The sequence below is a fragment of the Grampus griseus genome (assembly GCF_964374135.1).
Source record: "Grampus griseus genome assembly, chromosome: 10".
In the NCBI taxonomy this organism is placed as follows: Eukaryota; Metazoa; Chordata; class Mammalia; order Artiodactyla; family Delphinidae; genus Grampus; species Grampus griseus.
The window spans coordinates 40,800,824-40,824,042 of NC_139004.1; the positions used below are offsets into that span (position 1 = coordinate 40,800,824).

At 39.0% G+C, this 23,219-nt stretch overlaps 1 protein-coding gene and 1 long non-coding RNA gene across 19 annotated transcripts in view; one reads left to right on the top strand and one right to left on the bottom strand.

Annotated features, from left to right (window-relative positions):
- Positions 1-23,219, top strand: part of MLIP (muscular LMNA interacting protein) — a 293,069-nt gene that overhangs the window by 6,732 nt on the left and 263,118 nt on the right. The window lies entirely within an intron of this gene.
- LOC309827819 lies at positions 1,476-17,285 on the bottom strand. Its single transcript, XR_014297252.1, has 3 exons — positions 17,180-17,285; positions 10,842-10,920; positions 1,476-1,601 (listed from the first exon to the last, which is right to left on the bottom strand). It is a non-coding gene; the product is annotated as an uncharacterized lncRNA (long non-coding RNA).

Consider the following 23,219-nt stretch of genomic DNA (forward strand, 5'->3'; position numbering starts at 1 on the left):
ATCTGATCTTCATAAAAATAAGGAGATGATTTTTTAAAATGGCAAGAGAATGTCTGTGGTTTAACTGCTGGTTTCTCTCTTTTATTTATAACCTATTTTTCTCAAGGGTCCTTTCATCAATTTCCTTTCCAGTTAGTGGGCGTTACCTTGCATGGGTAGCTTCTCGGGAAGACCTCATCCCAGATTGTTCTCCGAAACAAGCTGGATGTCAGGATGTAGCCATTCAGAGACCACTTCATGCTCTTAAATACTGACTTGATGACATTTATTTTTGGAGCAGATGAGAGAGCCCATAGGATTGCTTTCCTGAACCTGGTATAATTTACTGGGATATCACGTCGTCATGGGGAAGCTGAATGAGAAAAAGTCAGCATGAATTAATAAGCTTATCACAGGGAGTGGGGAACTCCTTTAGAAAGTGTGAAGGAAATATGGAAAATCAAGTGTTTCCATTTCTGTTTTGTTTTTCCGGTGGAGCTCAGCTTTCAATCTGGGAATTCCTGTATGCTTTTTTGTTCTAATTGCTTCTCCTTATTTATTCATTCATTCATTCGTCCAGCCTGGGAGTCCTCTGCATGTAGCTTGCTGACCTCGTGGCTGCCCGTACTCCTTTGCAGGGGGTGTGGAAGGAGAAGGGGGTGGGGTGGGTCTAAGAGACCTCCAATGAATTCTCTCCTTTGCAAATCTACTACAGTCATGCCCTGTGGAATTTGCCTTCCTTGACTCTTGTGCCTCCAGTGTTTGGAAAGGCATCTTTTAAGGGTTCCCGGCTGTAGCTCTGCTTCATAGAGCAATACACCTCCATCTCCTTTTTATCTTCTAGAAATTTACAATATGGTTTTTCATGCTGATTCCCCTCCCATGCCAGATCTCTTATTGTTGTGGGTTTATTCTTTTAAATTCCTTTCCTCTCCTTTTAATGAGGTGCAGGGAAGGATGTGAGGGAAACTCCTGGGTTCCATCAGCCATCTTGAACCAGAAGACCCTTGACTTATTTTTAAAGCTCTTCCTCAATGCTTTGTGTTGGAAAATCTTTTCAATAGGTAGGGAGTGTTGGAAACATCCTGATTCTTCACTGAGAGAGAGGCATTATGTAGAAGTGTTGTATAAGCTATGGTACATGGCATGCCAAGAAATATTCTGAGCATATAACTAAAAGAATTATGCTGTTTCTAAAAGTTTGAAAATTGAAAATTAAGAAAGTTATAGTTTTGACCCTTCTTTTTGTGCCATAGTGATCGTGATGGTTAAATTCAGGGACTCTGTGGTGAGGACTCTTGTGTGTTCAACCTATGTCAACCTATGTCAGCTTCAGCTTCCTTATCTGTAAAATGGGATGTGACTTGCCTCCCAGGGCTGTTATATGGACTGGAAATAAGGAAATTTTGGAAAAGCACTTGCACACAAGAAGCCTTCAATACACGGGAGCCATTAGACAAATGAGAATCGCAGTGGGGTATAACTTACTTCTTGCATCTGGTGAAGAAACCCTGGACTTGTACTTGGGATTTGTCCTCTGCAGAGGGAATGTGATCTCAAACCAGAGGCAATGCTGAGGAAGTGTGCCATCATCAGAACTCGAAGTTTTAATTTTGTCTGTCCTGGAAGGAGGACAAAGTTCCAAAAGTAAGAGCATTTTAAAAACCTGGTGCCCATTCTGAAAGACATTATGGCTTTGTCTCAGCAGAGGATAATTACATTACATTAATGTAAGTACTATGTAGGAGTAGAACAAATGGCTAAATTGTGAGGTACAAATAATTAGGACATACCTAATACAATTAATAAAAAATATACCAATGACTGCTAGACTTATCAAGGTGGGGTGTTTGTAGGAGGGGAAGAATAGAGGTAAATAGGAAGGCATCGTAGTGCGTGTGTGTGTAGAATGTTTAAAAGAAGAACAGAAATATGGTTAATAGTGCTGTTTGGTTGAAAAAAGTTTTAAATCCAGAAACTATTCTGTTCAAGAGATCATAATTTAGGTCTCTCACCTTCATCTGGCATTTTTCTTCCTTGTACATAATGTATTTTCCTGGGAAGCCAACACCACCAATGGTTCATTTATTTTTTTATTTAAGAATTTTTCTATAAAACATATAGTTCCTATACTACAAGTAGGACTTATACTGGCACAACTTTTCTGGAACATAAAACGTATCAAGGCTTTAAGCGCTTACGTAGCTACTGGCCAGGTCATTTTACTCCAGGAATTCTTTGAAGCAAAGAAATATACAAATATTAGTTATAATAATGTTTATTACAATGTTGTTTTGTAAAAGTGAAAATAATGGACACAGTAGGGAAATTAGTTACTAATCTATGATAACATCATATGAGGAAATTTAAGGGCAGTGGTATAGTGGACAATATACTCCATCTCTTCCCTACAAAAATTCAGATATTATACAGTGTGGAATGAACGAGTCTTTTATGGACCCTCCACATTGGCAGGACATTAACATGCAATCAGTGAATATATTTGTGTAGCACATCTCTTAATAGTCTAAACAAAGACAGCAATACTGTGTATTGAACTATATTTTTCAGTTTTACTGAAATTTCAAATAGCTCAGAGTGATATTTTTTTCATAATAACCTCACGTTTTAATGATCCTGCTGAACTGATGAGATTGAATCAGAGAAGAATGCAAGGTAAACTGATATTTGGTGCACTATTCTTCACCTGAAAGCAGACTTGTAGACATCTGGTGAGTTTTCATCTTTTGGTCAAACAGCCTTGGGCCACCAGCAGACTGCAAACCCCCCAAGGTCAGGAACTTGATTTTCATGGCACCAAGGGCTGTGCCTGATGTATACCCAATAAATCTCAGTTCAACTGCCCAGGTGTGACTTTTACGTGTGTCTGTGTGTGGGTGTGCAATGCACTTTGACTTCATAGGTAGCAGGGATCACAGACTAAGCCTACACTGAATTCATCCTAAGATTCAGCCATGTCTGGAGAGCTGGTAGCTTGGCACTTTCAAAGGACTATTTTTAAGAGACACTGAAAAGCTTCCCAGTGAAAGACTTATCCCCAAGTCCTCGGGGAAAAGACAGATGAGATTCTTATGGTTTTGTTCATAGAAAATAAGGGACCCTGAGTATGGCAGGCGGCCTCCCCTTCTGGTTGACCTCCAGCTCGACCTCAGCAGTTTTGCTTGTGAGTAAAAATGGACAGTTGTCTTCCATGAAGTCTTTGAGCAGCGTAGAAAGCACTAAATGCCGGTGTGCTGGGTGCTGGCAGCTTCGGCAAAGGCATCAGCATCCTCAACGCAGAGCCCTGGACACCTTGGTGTGGCCGTCGGCAGGCAGTGATGGCATTGGTGGCAGAATTGTAGATTTTGGCACTGGTGACAGCATTGCCAGAGTGTGACAATAGGCCAGCATGTGACAGGAGGAAAGTGGCAAACTCCAAATGTGAGCTAAAGCACTAGTTTGTTGGAGCAATGAAAGAATGACAGAGGCATGGAACTTTCTCAGAGTGGGTAGAAATACAGCCACAGTGATACGATTTTTAATACCATTTAAAATAATTAGTTGGACTTCATTTTTGCTCCAAGTACAGGTTGGGTTTACAAGTCCCTTGTGAAAATTAAGTACTATGAAAAATGGCGATTAATTAGTTATTTTCAGATACCAGGAACCTCTACCACGGGCAGTTATGTTTAACGAGATGCTTAGGATGTCAATAAAATCTGCGCTATCCTTTGAGGATTACTATGTTTATTTTTGAGGAGTTTATATTTTGCTAAGGTTCATTTTCTTTTTCTACCAAATACCAGTGCTGCGAGGTAGATTATCCCTAACCTACTCTGCAGTATAAATTGTAGACTCTGGATGAAGTATAGCATATCTATTCTGGAGGTATCTGGAATCCTTGTGCATTTGGCTTTGGTTTGTTCTTATAATACTTGAGATGTAAAACGGATTGTTTTTGATTTCCCATGTATTTAAAGTCCTAGGTAAAATTTTAGGATGATAATTACCCCTCGCCTTCACCCCCTTCCCCCCTTTCCCTTCTCCCCTTCTCCCTCTTCTTCTTTCGCACCTCTCCCCCTCTTCCACCTCCCCTTAGTCATTGTTCTCCTCATCCTGTCCTCCTACTTCTACTCGTCCTCCTCTCTACCTTCTTCTTCTTTGTCTTTGGATGTCCAAATGTTCCAGCACCATTTATTGGAAAAGCATATATACTCTAATTATCCATAATAGAAAGAATCCCACATACTATAGATTCTCTTTATCATCAGGGAAACATTTCATCATCTCAACAACAGCCACCCATTCTACTAATACTTACATATTTTTGCTATGACCTAGGCATCACTGTTTATATATATATATATTTATTTATATTTATATTTATATTTATAAATATAATATATATTTATAGATATAAATGTTTATATATAATATATATTATTTATATGTTTATAAACATATATGTTTATAAACATATATATAAGTTTATACACACACACACACACACACATATGATGTATAGCTCTTCACAATAATCCCCAAATTTGATATTATTTCTATTCTACTTTTATGTATGGGGAAACCAAGGTAAGAGAAATTAGTTACACAGTTAGTAAATGGTGGAGCTCATGTCAGACCCAGGCTGTCTCCAAGTCCATGCACTTAACCACCATATCATGTTGCCTTTAAACTCAGTTTTCTTTATGGTTAAATTTGCACAAGAATACATTTTGGGGTAAATGTATGTAACAACTTATTTGCTTTCTAATTAGTGTTTGGGTCCAAATAACAAATAATGCTCCTATAGGAACACTAAGAATGATGGACTGAAACATTAGTTTAATTAAAGACTCAGATGGACATGATTACTGTTTTAGAAAGATTATAGGAAATATTTTCTGAATGAGGCATTTGCAATATTTTGCAAGTCTGAACTTTATAAGAACTAACTTTGAGATATCCTTCTATCTGAAACTTTATAACTTTAAAGAATGACAAGATAGTTTCAGGGGAAATTTTCTCATTTTTATGACCAACCACTTTAATTTCCTCTATGGTACTATTGGTATTTATTTTTAAGTATCAGAGTTCTTTACGTGATGGACAGCTTTTTTAATTCTTATTTAATCAGGTGACCATGTGATTTACTATTCAAACAGGGATCCTTTTGAGGGTAAAAGGGGGCCCTATTAATAATTGCTTCATGACCACAGGCACTAACCAGGACTGTCCCAGACAAGCCAGGGCACGTGGGCAGCCGATATTTAACTTACACATGCATGGAGACCAGGGAATAAATGATTCCAGGGGTCAGGGATGGCTTCTAGATTCTTGAAGAGTTGAAAGCATTCTCTAACAGATAAATGTCGTTTGCTTCTGTTCTTAGCAAAAGGACAATTTGAATCCACTTACCGACATTCTTTTTAAGAGCTTGAACTTAGCTTTCCTTTTTGTGTATCAGGTTATCTTGTGTGACAGAGATAGAGATGGTCTTTTATGTCTTTGCTTCAGGGCTACAGAGTTAGTGGTGCAGCCATTGCCCCTGACCGTGAAGAGAGAGGGAGAGCTCAGCCTAGTTTTCCTAAATGTTGGTTAATTTCACTTGTGAAATGAGAAGAATCCAGTAAGAGAAAGAGAAGGGCCATAAACAAATAGCTGCAGTTTTATCAATTTCCCAGTGGATAGAATATTATATCACTTTATTCAAAGGTGTGGAAGCATTTTGTTCAAAGGTGTAAACGGTATTCTTTTTTTCCCCCAGCATCACAAATCTTGTCATGCTGTTACTAGGGAACATTAAATGTTGCTCTTTTCCTTGGCCTCTTGTTCTCTGAGTGATGCCAAGTGGAATTGTGGAAAGAATGAGGAAAGCTTGACGATCAATTTAAGCATGGCTGGGACAAGTCACTTAACTTCCCTGGGTCTCAATTTCCTTATTGGTAAAAAGAAAATATTAAACTGGATCATTTGAGGTTCCTCCCAGTTTTAATTTATGTGATTCTATGACCTCCTGAGAGGGTAGAGCTTAGATTCTTGAAAGTTCTGATGGACATACCATGCCTAGATTTCATGCTTCACCTACAGAAAGGGGAAAATCCGAATCCTTCTGGGATATTTACCACAGGGAATGACACTTGTACAAGTATATTTAATTGTTGAGGTTGGACCTTTAAAAGCATAGGTCTGTATACCGTAAGAGAGCCATGTTATGAGGTCCCCACGCTGCAGTTAATAAGACCGGGCAATGTAGAAGACGTATTGGTCAAAGATGAAAACATTTGCAAAAAAAGAACAGTTTATTGGTTTAAAAAAAATGCCAGTTTCTCTCTCAGAATATTTGAGTTGGCTTAGCCAACCTAGTGTTCTTAGGGACAAAGGGATACTATACATGGTGGTGAAGAGCCCTGGCTTGACAGTCACACTGACGTAATTCCTGGCTCCCACGGTTCACTGTGTCATGTGGGGCATTTAACCTTGTCAAGTGTATTAACTTGTAATGAATTTATTAACTGCTTTAAATGTCAGACTCCTTGTCTGTGAAGGGAAGATAACAATAGCGCTCATAACAAAGGGTTATTGTTACAAATAACACATGTAAAAATCTTGATACCTATTTCCCTGTAATTCCAGCCAGTCGCTGAAGTTTTAATGGGAAGATTCTTAGGCTAATTTACTTGTATTAGGAGGGTAGTCTAAATAGGTGTTATAAGTAGACCCAAATATATTGACTTAACGCTATGAAAATTAATTTTTCTCTCACACATCAGTCCTGGAAGGAGGGATGTGGGAAGAGAGGTTTCCAATATGGTCCCCAGTGAGTACAGAGTAGAAACAGACACTTTGTTGTCGGGGCATCAGAGATGGGGGAGAAACACGCAGACCCTCTTGGGAACGTGTGGATAATGCCAGGACTTACGAATGTTGTTTTGAGAGAGGAGGAAAGTGGTTGCTAGGGTCTGGGGCATGGGAGAAATTGGGAGATATTGGTGAAGGAGTACAAACTTTCAGTTATAAGGTGACTAGGGTCTGAGGATCTAGTGTATAACATGGTGGTTATAGTTGATAACACTGTATCATATAGTTAAAATTTGCTAAAAGAGTAGAACTTAAATGTTCTCACCAAATGGAAAAAAAGATAAATAGGTAAGATTCTGGAGGTGTTAATCAGGTTAATGGGGGGAATCATTTCACAATGTACACGTGTATCAAACCATTACAGTGTACACTTTAAATATCCTACAATTTTATTTGTCAATTATAACTCAGTAGAGCTGGAAAAAATGTTCCTTCAGTGTTACCCTTTGAGAGTCACAGGGACATAGTAAAAATCTGTGATTCTTACTGATCTTGTCCTTGGTTGACACACAAGGCAAGGAGTAATCAAAAAGTTTGGGCAGTCGCTTATATGTGGAATCTAAAATACAACACAAATGAACTTATCTATGGAACAGAAACAGACTCACAGACATAGAGAACAGACTTGTGGTTGCCAAGCGGGGGAGGGGGTGAGGGGAAGGAAGGATTGGGAGTTTGGGATGAGCAGATGCAAACTATTATATATAGAATGGATAAACAGCAAGGTCTTACTATATAGCACAGGGAACTATATTCAATATCCTGTGATAAACCATAATGGAAAAGAATATGAATTACAGTGATAAACCATAATGGAAAAGAATATGAAATATATACATATATGTATAATTGGATCACTGTGGTATACATCAGAAATTAACACAACCTTGTAAATCAAATATATTCAATAAAATTAAAAATAAAGTTTAGGAGTTGGAAGGAGGTCTCTAATAGGCTGCATTACTTTTTCCCATTTCATGTTCTGCTTTTGTTCTTACTTGATTGATAATTCTGTGTGTGCTCTGCAAAGGACAGGTAGTAAAGTTCACTGTGTTTCTATGATCCTGAGAGCTGGAGGACATTTTATACTGCTCCAGCTGCACATATATGAATTCCACATGCTTGGCATCTGGAATCTTGCCAATCTTCCATTGCTTCCCTGGATTAGCTCTGTAACCCAACACAATTAAGTGGGTCCATATAGGGAATTTCCTCTCAAAGGACATCTGTAAGTCACTAAAATTGAGTGTATGCTTTTGTGTATACGTAGGGGTGTGTGTGTGTGTGTGTGTGTGTGTGTGTGTGTGTGTGTGTGTGTGAGTGAAAGAGGGGGGAGAGAGAGAGAGAGAGATTTAAAGCACAGTGAGAGACGTCTTGATAGATACCTCCAAACAATAACCTTTTTCCCCCATCATGATTTTGGGTTAAGGAAGTGTTGTTGTGAAGTGACAATGTCTATTACAAGGGCAGGGGTGATATGTTCATCCTTGGGGGGATTTACAGAAGTTTGTCAGGTTTGTTGAGAAAGCAAAATGTCAGCAGGCTTGGGGGTGCCTTTTGAAAGGGGAAAGATCATTCTGATAAAGAGATGGATGGTTATCGCAAGGAAGATTGGGGGTGAAGGTCCCAACCAAGTTGCAAGTGCTGAGGGCTTAAAATATCACGTTGGATTCAGAGATGGAATCACAGTTCTGGTGACTTCCAGCTATGGTGTTGTCTTCGGTCACTTTTTTCCAGTGAACCTTAATTTTCTCTTTTTAAGTATTGTTGCTAATATCTACTGATGATATTTTTATGATTTAATGGGAGATTAAATAAAGATACCACCTAGATCAAGGTGTATGGTGTTCAGAAAATTCTCGTTTACACTTCCCCTGACTCCCCTGCTCCCTTAGAGTTCTGCCGAGGGTCAGCTCTGGTCCTGACATGTGGCCTGAGTACCTATCAAATACATACTAGACTATTGGATATGCCCTCGGATGTGTCATCAGTAGACTTGTTCTCTGATCTGACTCCAGTCTAAGTTAAGGTTACTGGTTTCATAGTGAGGTTTTCTCTTACGTATGGTTGGAAGAATTGAAGCTCCTTGAGATAGAAATGAAGACCTCAGAAGGCTCTCATTAATTCATGGTGTTTTCTAGAAGACTGGCTGCCAAAACTGATTTGTGGATGACTGCTTGTCTGCGACAAGGTTTTACTCACTCCAGAGTAAATGAGAAAAATAAGAACAATGCAGTCTCCTTCATAAAACAATTTATGTTTATTCAATTTATTTAATGGATTGTCCTTTTTATGGGGAGAGTACATCTTTTCTCATTTTTTTGTTTTTAAAATTTTCTTTCTACTTATAAAATGATGATGAATTTTTTTTTTTTTTGCGGTACGCGGGCTTCTCACTGTTGTGGCCTCTCCCATTGCGGAGCACAGGCTCCGGACGCGCAGGCTCAGCGGCCATGGCTCACGGGCGCAGCTGCTCCGCGGCATGTGGGATCCTCCCGGACCGGGGCACGAACCCGTGTGATGATGAATCTTTAAAAATCAGTGACTGATCCATGAAGTCCCAGTGGAAAACCACTCTTTCTGACATTTTGGTCTCTGCATTCAGATGTCCTTAGAAAGGTCTACTGGATTTTGTTTTGTTTTTGGCATTGCCAAACTGTGACTTCTTAGCATGTACTATATCACATTTTCTTTTGTATCTTTTAGAATCCTAATTTTCTTACTTAGCATACCAATCAGTTTTTGTTATGTATAAACACTCGTTTTTTTATTTTTTATAATTCTTGTCACATATGTAAGAAAGAACATTTACTTTTCACGTTAGGAAATTAGAATCAAAACCAACAAAGATTTTGAGCACATATCATGAGATAGACATGGTCCTTGGGATTTTATATGCATTGTTTCATTTTTACATCACCACAGCCTTGCTTTATGTTCCCTAGGAATTTGAGGTTTCTTTTTCTCTTATGGAACTGGATGTGTTGTGGGTGGTAACTGAGAACTTGTAATATATCAGGTGTTCAGAATGTTCTTTTGGAGGAATTTTTTATTAATGAAGCCCATGATTAAAGTTAAGATGGGTGTTTTATCAGAACCCTACTCAGAGAGAATCTCGAAAAGACCACAATCCCATCATAGAACTTAATAGAAATAGAGTTACTACTGGAAAATTCATCTCTAGTTGGAGTAGAAGAGGCATAATAACCATAAAAATCTATAAAACCAATTTAAATAATTTTTAAAGATTGACATATTTTAGATCTTTGAACAATAAAAGTTTCACTAATAAAGGGGATGAGCAAAATTGTAGGAGCTCTTTGGAAGTTGGTGTTTCTGTCATTTTTGACCATGTTCTGGAAAAAGTTTAAGTTGTTTAAGTTTGGCTTTCATCTTAGTTTTCTGGGTAATTTGTTAGAGAAAGTGGTACCCTGTGATGACATTTTATGAACCTTAATAAATCATTTTCCTCTGAAAACCATTCTGGGAGCTGCCATTTAAAAATAAACAAGCACAAATAAAATAACTCAAGAGGAATAACTAGGTTGGATTTTAAATGGGTGAATGTTACTGAAGTGTGTTAATGGCCGAGACTGATCTTAAAGCCAGAGTCCGCTTGTCCTTCAAAAGGGAATGTCCTTGGGCTTGGCTGCAGTGTAGACTGTTGTGTCTCTCAGGTTTAAAGAAGTGACTGCCAGTGATGAAAACACAAATTAGAAAATTCTCTTTGACAAGAGAATTGAACATATACACACTACTATATATAAAATAGATCATCAACAAGGACCTACTGTATAGCACAGGGAACTCTACTCAATATTCTGTAATAACCTAAATGGGAAAAGAATCCGAAAAATAATGGACATATGTATACGTATCATTGAATCACTCTGCTGTACACCCGAAACTAACACAACACTGTGAATCAACTATACTCCAATATAAAATAAAATTTTTTAAAAAATGTTAAAAAAAGAGAAAATTCTCTTTGGCGTGGTGCTGACCTGTTGACCGTGATTTCAAAGAAGCAGATGGGTGGTGGGTCCATGTGTGAAACTGCGTGATGCAGGTTTACTCAGTGATCTAAACAGGAAAGATATGACAATGAAGAGCCCTGTATTTAAATTCTGTCCTTAACTCTCCCAGTCTCTTTTGATTTTTTTTAAAATAGTCACCATGCTGTGCATTACATCCCCAGAATTTATTAATCTTATAAATGGAAGTTTGTACCTTTTGACCACCTTTACTCATTTCCCTCAGCCCACACCCTGTAAAATGAACTATAAAATGAAGGTGAAAAGAATAGAGGTAATGTAATAAATGCAGTGTGTGTTCTGTGTTATAGTGAGTTGTAGATGAACTGGTCAGCCATGCTAAAGTGTTAACCATCTTTAGAGCAAAACAAAGTAATAGCTACAGAGTTCTCCCCTTTTAAATGCTAGAACATTTAAAAATAAGACAGTGACAATGACAATATAAACACAGTACATTTGACCCAAAAGAGGATTTGACAGCACAGGCACGTGTTAGCAAGTTCTATTTTTGTGCTGAGTATAGTATGTTAAAAGATAAACTGAGGCATATTAAAAATGTTAAGAGTTTTATCTGAGCAAAAATCAATTGAATTGGGCAGCATCAAACCGGAAGTAATTAGGAGAACTCCACTGACAGGAGCTGGGAGAGACTTGTACAGAGAAGAAGGGGAAGCAAAGCAAGGAAATGATCTGATGGGCTGTGGTTTAAGTGGCCGCCTTATTTGGGAAAGTCTAGTTGGCTGCTTGTGACTGGTTGTCCTGAGTTTCGATTTCTTAACCTTGAGGTGTTTCAGGCTTAGGTTTTGGTTTGCTTATGGGGGCAGCTAAAGTGTTGAAGCCACTCAGTCTAATGGCCTCTTTGTTTTGTTGATTTAACAAGCAGAATCGTAGAGGTTTAGATATTGTCTCTCATTATCATTTTTGAACACTTACTGTGTGCAAGCCTACTTACTCTCATTCCTCAGTCATTCATTCATCTACTTTAACTACTTGAATGTCCTTTGAGCATCTGCTGTGGGTCAGGCATTGCTCTAGGTACTGAGGATACAGGAGTGGACACAACCAGCTGGACCACAGCCTTCATGGGACCAGCGTTATAGGGGAGGACGGTGAGAGAGCTGACAGTTGTGCATCAAACAAATGAATAAACAAGGTAATTTCAAGTAACAATAAATGGAAAAAGAAAATAAAACAGGAAGAAGGAATAGAGATAGATGGAAGCGAGAGAGTGAGTGGGGGCAACTCAGGAACCTTCAGGAAAGCCTCTCTCAGGAGCTGACACTCCATGAGGAGGAGATGGGGTTGGGGGGGAGCATTCCCCACAGAAAAACAGGTGCAAAGCGTTCTCAGCATCTTATTTGTATATATTTCTCATTTTGCAACTGTGCAAGGCTGACTGTCCAAAGCAGCACAGTGAGGAACTGGTGTGTTCTTTCCTTGAAGGATGTTTGACTCAGAGCCTATGTTTTCAGCTACTGTGTTCTACTGCTTAGTGGAGATGGACTGCTGATTGAGCTCTGTTTGATCTGTACAACAGAACAGACAAACCAACCGACTGACCCATCTTAGGTCTGGTGACCAGAGGCCTGACCTGGGCTCCCATGGTGGGAGCCGTCACGCCTCACCCAAATTCCAGACCTGAGTTATCCACACTCAGAGCCTCCAGAAGGAAGGAGAGGCCAGGTTTAAAAATATCCACTTCTTTCTCTTTCATATACCCAAATCCTATCAATCAAGAGCAATGGCAAATCAATGAGTGAAATTTAAAAAAATCACCATAAAGAAATAAACAAAGGACGTAAGCCAGATGAAGAAATAGAAAATGCTAATGAGGATGCAAAAAGATGTTTATTCTCATTAATTACCAAAGAATTACAAATGAAAACAAGGCACCACTTTATCCTTTTCTATTAGCAAATATGAAAGAGGCCAAGAATATCCAGGGTTGGTGAGGTGTCTATCACAATTTGGGTGTGAATATTTTATAGTCTAGTTCGGGCACATTTAACCGATCTTACAGACTCCGTGTTCACATGTTATAAGGTGTAGTGAGTTTCATGCTCTCAAAAGGTGTGACCAGACAGAACCTGTGAATGTGACCTTCTTTGAAGAAAGAGTCTTCGAGGGTGTAATTAAGGACCTCAAGATGAGATCATCCTGGGTCAGGATGGACTCTTAATCCAAAGACAAGTGTCCTAAGAGAAGTGGAGAAGACAGACACATGGGGGTAGCTTGGCGTGAGCTGCTCGAAATCAAGGAACACCTGGACCACTGGAAGCCGGAAGAGGCAAGGATTCTTCTGTATCCTTCCAAGGGAGTGTGGTCCTGCCAACTACTCGCTTCTGGGCTTCTGGCCTCCAGAACTGTGAGAGAATATATTCCTGTTGTTTGTGGTAATTTGTTCCAGCAGCCCTAGGAAATGAATGCACAAGGTATATCCACCTTCCATGTGACAATATTTTGTAATGGCAAAAACTGGAAACAATCTAAATTCTTGTCAAAGTGTGACTGGTTAGCTGAGTTATGTCATTTAAAAAAAAGATAGATATAATTACACTGACAACTCATAGGTGATATATTGTTAAGTAAGGAAAAAAGACATTATTATTATTATTAAAAAAGAAAACCAAATCATCCATTTGTAAATATGTTTGATATAGAGTGACCTTGAATGGGAGGTGATTCTCCATTTTTCTGATAGGGATGCCCTCAAGTTTTTTTGGGCAAGCTTGAATATGTAAATCTTTGGGGATATAGATGAAATAATCAAAAGTCTACTCATAAATTATTAATGTAGCTAAACATGCATATTCAACATCAGAAGTGTACGATAATATTAATCTAGACAGATTTTTTTTTCCTCTTGCATTTTGGCAATTTTATTCAAATTCTTGACATGTTAGGTATTGTTTGAGATCATTATAGGCTAATACTTCTCCCCCCAAAACTGCTGCTCTGACTAAACTTAGAGTTACTGTCTGAAAGGCACCACAAAACTGTGGAGTCCTCCCAAGCTGTTTTTAAGGGGTGATACAGAGAAATCTGATAGCACAGTTACAGGCGTTGGAGAAAAACAAAACCATTTCATATTTGTACTCTACTGAGTTCAGTCTGGTCAATAAATTGTATATATTTAGCATTTGTGCGTGCACAGAAAGATGTTTGGGAGGATATAAACCAAGCTGTGTCCAAGTTAACAGTGGTTACCCTGGGGTGTGGGATTAGTAGTTATTGTGTGTGTGTGTGTGTGTGTGTGTGTGTGTGTGTGTGTCTTTTGCCAATTAGTTTTCCATCTGTATTGTTGGAATGTGTTACCTGGGCATATATTACTCCTGTAGTACTAATACTATTAATTATAAAAGTAAAAAAATTAAAAAAACCTACCAATCCCTTAAGATCCAGGCTACCTTTGACCTGTCCTCATTCTTATCTGGAGATGATTTCTCCCCACTCAAATCTCCCAGTGATTTTTCTCTGTCTCTCTTTTATGCATTATAACTTTCTAATGTGTACATTTATCCTTTGGTAAATAACTTTTATTTGTTCTTGAAAGCCCTGCTGCAAAGGAAAAAGCTGCTGAATAAATATATCTGGTAATTATTTTTCTCATTTAAAATTTTATTTTTAAAGCAGCATACCATATAATTGACTTTTTTGTGTACAGTTCTATACCATCAAAGTCGTGTATACAAATCTATACATGAACAGTTCAATCACCTCAAAAAACTCCCCTGTGGGGACATAATATGCAATTTCAAAATTGCCCTTTTGAAGTTATATCTTTCCCCTTTCTCCTGACCCCTGGCAACCACTGACCTATTCTGCAAAACTATGTCTCTTTTGCTGTGTCCCTTTGAGACATTCATTTCAATAGAATCGTATAGTATGTAACATTTTGAGACTGGTTTTTTCCACGTGGCATAATGCCTTCGAGATCCATTGAAGCTGTTGCATACCTCCTTAGATCAATACTTTGTTTTTTTATTATTGAGGAAGATTCCATTGTATGGATGTGCTATGGTTTGTTTAACCATTTACCCACTGAAGGACATTGGGTTGCTTCCATTTTGGGGCTATTATCAACAGAGCTATTACAAACATTAGTGTACAGGTTTTTGTGTAGACGTGAGCCTTCATTTCTCTAGAGTAAATAACTAGGAGGAGACTTCGGCATCCTGTAAGTAAGTGTATGTTTACCTCTATAAGAAACTGCCAGACAGTTTTCTGAGAGTAGCAGCACTGTTTTGCATTCCTACCAGTAATGTGTGTGCATTCTAGATGCTCCGTATCTTTACCTGCACTTTACCTATATTTTCAGCATTTTTTATTATAGCCATTCTAATAGGTATGTGCTGGAGTCTTATCATGGTTTTGTCTTGTATCCCTAACAACTAAGGATGTTGAACATCTTTTCATGCGCAGATTTGCCATTTGTGTATCACTGTTTAAGTGTCTATTCAAGAATTTTTACAGTTGTCAAATAATTGGCCATTGGTTTGTTGAAAGCAGTGTTTCTCAACATGCTCGCTGTTGACATTTGGGATGGTATAATTCCTGGTTTTGTAGGCCATCCTATTCGTCGGAGCTCATTTAGATTCCCTGGATTTGGGACACAAAATGCTCAAAGCACGTGAAGTTGTGATAATCAAAAAACACTCTCACACATTTCCAAACTCCATGAGGAGGATGGTACCATCTAATAAAGACCACTAGCTTAGAAATTAGGATATTCCCCTAAAATCAGGTCGATTTCCCCCAGTTCACATGGGGTTTGTGGCGGAAGGGTGAGTAGCTTAACATATCAGGGTTCTTCTTGGGAAGAGGGGAATTAATGCTAGACAGATGAAAAGCAGAGTCCACTGGGATTTAACTCACTTTTTTTCTCAATAGTCTATGTGTCCATGGCTAAGCCTTTAGGTAGCCTTTCTATAAATAAAGAACTGACAACAACCTCCTTAGATGTGAAAAACATTGCTTTGGCCAAGCTCCTCCCATAACCTAAGGTATTTTTTTGTGATTTTCTAGCTGAGAGATGTATGAGAGGGGAGGATTAACCACTATCTGCTTTTTCATTCTTCCCCCTCCTTTCCACCCACCTCCCTTTCCCCTCTCCTCTCCTTCCCCCTCCCCTTCCTCCTCCTTCTTCTTTTTTTGGATTTCAATAAATATATTTACAGATTTATGGCTGAAGTTTTAGCTTGTTTCCCTAGCAACTGATTTTAGAATCCCAAACAAATTACTTTTCTTTAAAGTCATGACTGTCTATGACAACAAAGGCAGAAAATTGAACAATATAATAACTGAGATTATCATCAGAAAGTTACAGTTTAGTTGGGGACAAAATGTGAACTTACATAAGAACAACTAAAATACCTACAAAATACCTGTAAACAAGTATTCTGTGATATAAACTAAACATCCTGAGGAAACAACAGAGGAGTTGCAGACAAATTCTTAGCGTCAAGGGCAGCAGACCAAGAGTCACAAGACTCTGTCCTGCAGGAACAACGTGGTGAAACTCAGTTTCCTCATTTATAAGTTAGGGATGAAGTTACTCCTCTATACATCTGACATGACAACGGCTAAGATACCATGATAACATATACAACATAGGTGGGTATAAATGTAGGTAATGTGTATATATGTAACGTACATATATGTAATGTATATCACAATGCTTTGAAATCTGGAAAGGTAGGAATCAGTCCATCAGCATCAACATCATCATAACTGTATTAGTCACGGTTCTCCAGAGAAACAGAAACAATAGGATACCTATCTCTCTCTCTCTCGCTCTCTCTCTTGACATATAAGAGGAAATTTATTATGGCTTACATGGTTACGGAGGCTGAGATATGCCACGATACACTGTCTGCAATCTGGGGAAACCAGGAAAGCCAGTAGTATAATTCAGTCCAAGTCCGAAAGCCCAAGAACTAGGAACCCCAATGTCAGAGGGCAGGGCTCAAAAAGAGAGACAATTCAGACGGAAGAAGACAAATACTGTATGATATCACTTATATGTGGAATCTAAAAAACACAACAAACTAGTGAATATAACAAAGAAGAAGCAGCCTCACAGATACAGAGAACAAACTAGTGGTTGTCAGTGGGGATGATGGTGGCGGGGGGGCATTACAGGGGTTGGGGGTGGGAGGTAAAAACTACTGGGTGTAAGGCAGGTTCCACACGGGGAATGTAGCCAATATTTTGTAATAACCGTACATGGAAACTGATGTTTAAAAATTGTATAACTTTTTAAAAATTAAAAAATAAAAAATCTAAAAAAAGAGAGAGAAACAACTCACCCTTCCTTTGCCTTTTTGTCCTACTGGGGCTCTCAAAGGATTGGATGATGCCTGTTCAGAGTGGTGTGGACAGATCTTCTTTCCTCAGTCATGGGATTCAAATGCTAATCTCCTCCAAAAATATCCTCACAGACACACCCAGAAATAATGTTTTATCAGCTACCTGGACATTCCTTAGTCCAGTTTTCCTGGCACATAAAACTAACCAACATAATCAACCTCATCCTCATTCTCATCATTCCTTAGCTTGCTTGGCAAGTAGGGAAGGGACCATGAATAGGAAAGGAGCATGAAATATAACAGGGGACAAGATGCCATCTGGAAAGATTTAGAGCCGGTTATGTGGGTTCAGTGCAAACTGTGGGCAACGGTCTTGAGACTCAGAAATTTTCTCCCCAGGTGCTCTGAGATCTCTGCCAGTGGAGCCCCCCTCCAACACAACCCTTTTCCTACAACACCCCTAAACCTTTAGACCCAGTGCTGCTTCCTTCGAGTTCCCCCTCAAGTCAGAGGAGTGGGAACAAAGACCCCCAAATACTTTGTGTAGCCTACTGCTGTCTCCTTTAAGTTAGACACTTTTAGAAAATGTCTTAATTTTATCTTAAAAAAGGAAATGTGAATTTTGCATTTTTTACCCCATGATAGTTTTGTATTTGTTTTAGAGGAAAAATGATGTTTTCAATGAATAAGAACCAGTTTTTACCTATCTCCCTGGTGGCTAGTTAAAATGTAATGAATTGAGAAAATCAATTTTGAGGAACTGAGCTGAACTGCAAAAGCTCAGCCCAGTATGCCAGTTTCAACAGCTACATCATCCTCTTCTTGGTGTTTGGGTTTATCCCAGGTGTTTTTATTCTTGCCCACCCTCAACCCTCTCTAAGGAAAGCTGCTCTACGTACAGCCCTATAATTCTTTGTGCCAAGTATGTTCTCCACCCACCTCCATGTACAGTTAACTGAATCAGGTGACCCAGCCACCCAGAGCCAGTACGGAGAAAGATACCTAGCCCAGAGATGGACTGGACTCTCTCTTAGGGTCAGGGAATAAGACACCAGTCAGTGATAAGTTATCAGGTAGAAGGAAATGGGGGAGTTACATGGGAGAGCAAAAAGCAAAGCCCAGAGTCTCAGCTAATACTTAGGAAGTATTTCAAGTGATCCAAATGCTAAAGACGGCATTATACAAGATTTAGCATGGCAACAGTGTGAGGAATGAATGAGAACAAAGAGAAGCAGGAAGCTAGACAAGCCTCACTTAACCCATAATTGTGAGGTGAAGGTGACCTGGAGGGGTATTGGCTGTGGAACAGAGGAGATTCAGATGTATGGGAAGTGGTGTGTTTTGCTGCTTTATGTTAAAAAGTTACCAAAGAGATGACTTTAGTGCTTCTTTCTTCCTTTGCAGGTAGAGTAGAAGTCAAATTTCTTGGACTTTTAAAAAAGAACACTGACGTTATCACTCTATTGTTAGTGCAGATTCAGGGATTCACAGCAAACACAGTCAACCGTCTGGTCATTTTGAGTACTTAGTCCTTAAATTTGACAAATGTGATAATTACCTTGGCCCATGGTTCCTGGTTCAAGAATGAAAAGCCACAATTCATTTTAAAAGCTGCCACAATTCTGTAGGAGTGGGCGGAAATGGAAGGCCAGGCAGCCACCCTGCACTGCCTTGCTTTGTGCTGTCATCTGCAAATGTGATGAGTGCTCTTGGCGGGACGTGGAATTGCTGTCTGTGCCCGTGAGAGTCCATTTGCTCTGGCCCAAATGGGACACTCTCTGTCCCAAGATCTCTCAATACTGTTTAAAATACACACCTTGGTTCTTTTTTCTTTTGAAAAACTGCAATGTTTAGGAAGTATTTCAAGCCAATGGGCATGTGCTCATTATTGCTCGAATATGTAGGTCAACCATGTGACTGCTTTTGCCAATTTTTAGGTGTTTGAAAGCAGTCTTTTCCAGTGGTGGCAGGCCTTTTTTTTTTTTTTTTTTTTTTGCAATATAACATGATTTCAAAAGAAGACTTTAAAATTCATTCTAAAACCATTAATTTGTTTGTTTGTTTTTGATATTTTATTTATTTTTTCTTTGTACATTTCTTGTTTTTTCAAATTGAAATATAGTTGATTTAAAATGTTTCAGTTGTACAGCAAAGTGATTCAGTTATATTATATATATTCTTTTTCAGATTCTTTTCCATTATAGGTTATTATCAGATATAAATATAGTTCCTTGAGCTATACAGTAGGTCTTGTTGTTTATTTTATATACAGTAGTGCGTACCTCTTAATTCCAAATTCCCCATTTACCCCTCCTCCCCTTTCCCCTTAGGTAATCATGAGAAAACCATTAATTAATATGGGCTTCCACTATGAAGACTTTGGGGGTTATTGGGTCAGTGAAATCAATGCTACGAGTATTAGAATGAAATAGCAAGAGCTGACCAATGGAAAGGACTCAGGGAACCAAGGATTTCTGCTTTGAAAAGCTCCTTTAAAAGTTCTTCTCCAGGGTATATGCCCAGTAGTGGGATTGCTGGGTCATATAGTAGTTATATTTTTAGCTTTTTAAGGAACTTCCATACTGTTCTCCACAGTAGCTGTATCAATTTACATTCCCACCAACAGTGCAAGAGGGTTCCCTTTTCTCCATACCCTCTCCAGCATTTATTGTTTGTAGATTTTTTGATTCTGACCTGTGTGAGGTGTTACCTCATTGTAGTTTTGATTTGCATTTCTCTAATAATTAGTGATGTTGAGCATCTTTTCATGTGTTTGTTGGCCATCTGTATGTCATAATTCAAAGGGTCACATGTACCCCAGTGTTCATTGCAGCACTGTTTACAAAAGCCAGGACATGGAAGCAACCTAAAAGTCTATCAGCAGATGACTGGATAGAGAAGATGTGGTGCATATATATAATGGAATATTACTCAGCCATGGAAAGGAATGAAATTGGGTCATTTGTAGAGGTGTGGATGGACCTAGAGTCAGTCATGCGGAGTGGAGTAAGTCAGAAAGAGAAAAACAAATATTGTATATTAATGCATAGATGTGGAATCTAGAAAAGTGGTACAGATGAACCTATTTGCAGGGCAGGAATAGAGACACAGATGTAGAGAACAGACGTGTGGACATGTGGGTGGGGGAAGGGGAGGGTGGGATGAGTTGTGAGATTAGGTTTGACATAAATACACTGCCGTGTGTAAAATAGATAGCTAGTGGGAACCTGCTGTGTAGCACAGGGAGCTCAGCTTGGTGCTCTGTGATGACCTAGATGGGTGGGATGGGGGTGGGGAGGGAGGTCCAAGAGGAAGGGGATATAGGTATACATAAAGCTGAGTCACTTTATTGTGCAGCAGAAACTAACACAACATTGTAAAGCAATTGTAGTCCTATAAAAAAAAAAAAGTTCTTCTCCAGCATGGCTTAGGTGCATCAACTTTCCTCCCACCTACAAGAGACAAGTGTGGAATAAAATTTCATATTGAGCTTGTATCTCAGGAAATAGTTCATGAGATCATACACTGTGTTTGACGTAGGGAATTCTAGATTTTTATTTTAAAATGTTATATTTATCTTAAACTTAGTTATTTTAAACTTGGCTTCAAATTGTGGAATATAGAAATTCATGAGGCGTAGTGGCTCTGTGTGCACGGTCGAGTTTGAGACTCTTAAACTTCTCAAGGAATAGGCTCATGGCAAAAATATAAATTTGATTTCCCTGTGAATCAGCATGACCTATTTTATTACATAGGTGAGTTGCTAGGGATGTTGAGAGAGTAACAGCACACTTGACAGAGGCCTCGAATTTTTCATTTCTTTACCATCAGCTGTATTTGGTGGCAGGCTCTCTCTAGGCAAGATTATGAAGTGGGGGGCTTCCCTGGTGGCGCAGTGGTTGAGAGTACCTCTGCCGATGCAGGGGACGCGGGTTCGTGCCCCGGTCCGGGAAGATCCCACATACCGCGGAGCGGCTGGGCCCATGAGCCATGGCCGCTGAGCCTGCGCATCCGGAGCCTGTGCTCCGCAACGGGAGAGGCCACAACAGTGAGAGGCCCGCGTACCGCAAAAAAAAAAAAAAAAAAAAAAAATTATGACGTGGGGAAGCTGGTATTTTTATCCTCCTCTCTCTTTGACCAACCCAGTCATTGGTGGCTATATTTCTCTTCCATCTAGTGTCTTCAGAAACTCGTATCTCCTCTTTACCAAGAATCCATCAATATATACTTCCACAAATGTTGAATAACCTAATTTATATTAACACTAAATGTTCACCAATTAAAGACTATTCTTAAGGCATAGGTCTTTTTTTTGACTATTATTTCTAATGGTAAGAAAACATTACCTTTTTTCTCCTTCCTGTAATTTAACACATTTTCATTGTAGAATACATAGAAAGTAGTTGAACAAAAAGAAAAAAAATATTCCATGATCATATTTCTCCAAGACTATTTCTGCTAATTTTGATATACATTCTTCATATAACAAAATGAAATCATCCCTGTGCAAATTTTAAACTCTCTCTTCTCTTAATTTATGATGATTTTTTATATCTTTAAACATGCTGATAAGTCATATTTAATATTTCCATGGCTTGTATTATATGACTGTACCCTAAGTTATTTAAACAATCCACTCTTATTTAACATTAAAATTGTGTCCATTACTTTGTTTTTATAAGTTGTTGAAATTAACATCCTTTTACCTATTTCTTCAAGTGCAATCATGATCATAAGGGGAAAAACCTTGGATATGATACCTCATTGCCAGTGAACCAGGGACAGAGAAATTTCTTGCCCCTTGAAATCATCTCCTCCTTCAGGATTTTTTTCTGCTTGCTGCTGAGGATAGCCTTGTTTGTTAGCACTCAAAAATGAACAAAAACTGAGCTAATTTGGCACTTACTAAGGGAGAAAAATAATAGCAAATAGTTGAAAGTTTGGAAGAGCTTTATGTCACATTGAAAACACAAAAAAGTGAATTATCTGACCTACAGTCCACCCAATTAACTATGATGTTTGGAAATACTACAATAAAACTGAGTTCACAGCTTTGGGATTCGATGCAGAACCTTTCACATGAAAGTTACTCATGGTTGAAATAGTCATGATTCTCAACTGATTTCTCCTGAACTGTAAATCTTGGTGAGTGTCAAAGTTCCAGGGCAGGTGGGTCAGAAAGCTTGAAACGGGTGTTGGGGAGCTGACCACGAGGAAAGGCCAGTGCACGGAAAGGAACGTTACACAGGCAAAATTTGTGAGATTGGACACATCATCAGCTATGAGGGAGGGAGATGGAGGATGGGTACTAGGAGCTTGGAGGCAGGAGGATGGCCTGCCATTTGTTGAGGAGGAGTAAGGTGTGTGGATATAGACAAATTGCACAGCAGGCATTGAGCCTGGGCTTCTGCCAATGAAACCATGTGAAGATATCCCAGTGGAGAATTGGAAACGCAAAATTAGAGCTAGAATAGTAAGTGCACACAATTCATAGTTTTAACCGGAAGAAGGAATAAGTGCCTATAGAGAAAGGATCCCAGGACCTCCCTGGCGGTCCAGTGGTTGGGACTCAGTGCCTCCCCTGCAGGGGGCACGGGTTCAGTACCTGGCCTGGGAACTAAGATCTCACAAGCTACCTGGCACGGCCAGAAAAACAAAAACAAACAAACAAAAAACCCCAAAGAAAACAAACAAAAAAAGAGACAAAGGATCCCTACATTTGAAGAGTGAAGTGAAAACTATGATGGTAGAGAGTTAGCAGACAGGGGCGTGGGAGGGGGCAGTGTCAGGAGGAGGCCAGGAATGATGCAGCTTTGGGGACAGATGAGGACTGTAAACCACTGACCCGTGACTTACTGTAACTGTTGAACTTCAGCTAAGGTGTTCCAAATGAATGGGTGTAGAAGCCAGAGAATAATGAAAAAAAAAAAAAAGTAATGACAAGAAGAAAATGTAGCACGTGCTAAGAATTTACTCTGCCACAGCTACTGGGCTGAGCACATCATTTAACCCTCTCAGCAACAGCTGGGATATAGAAGTT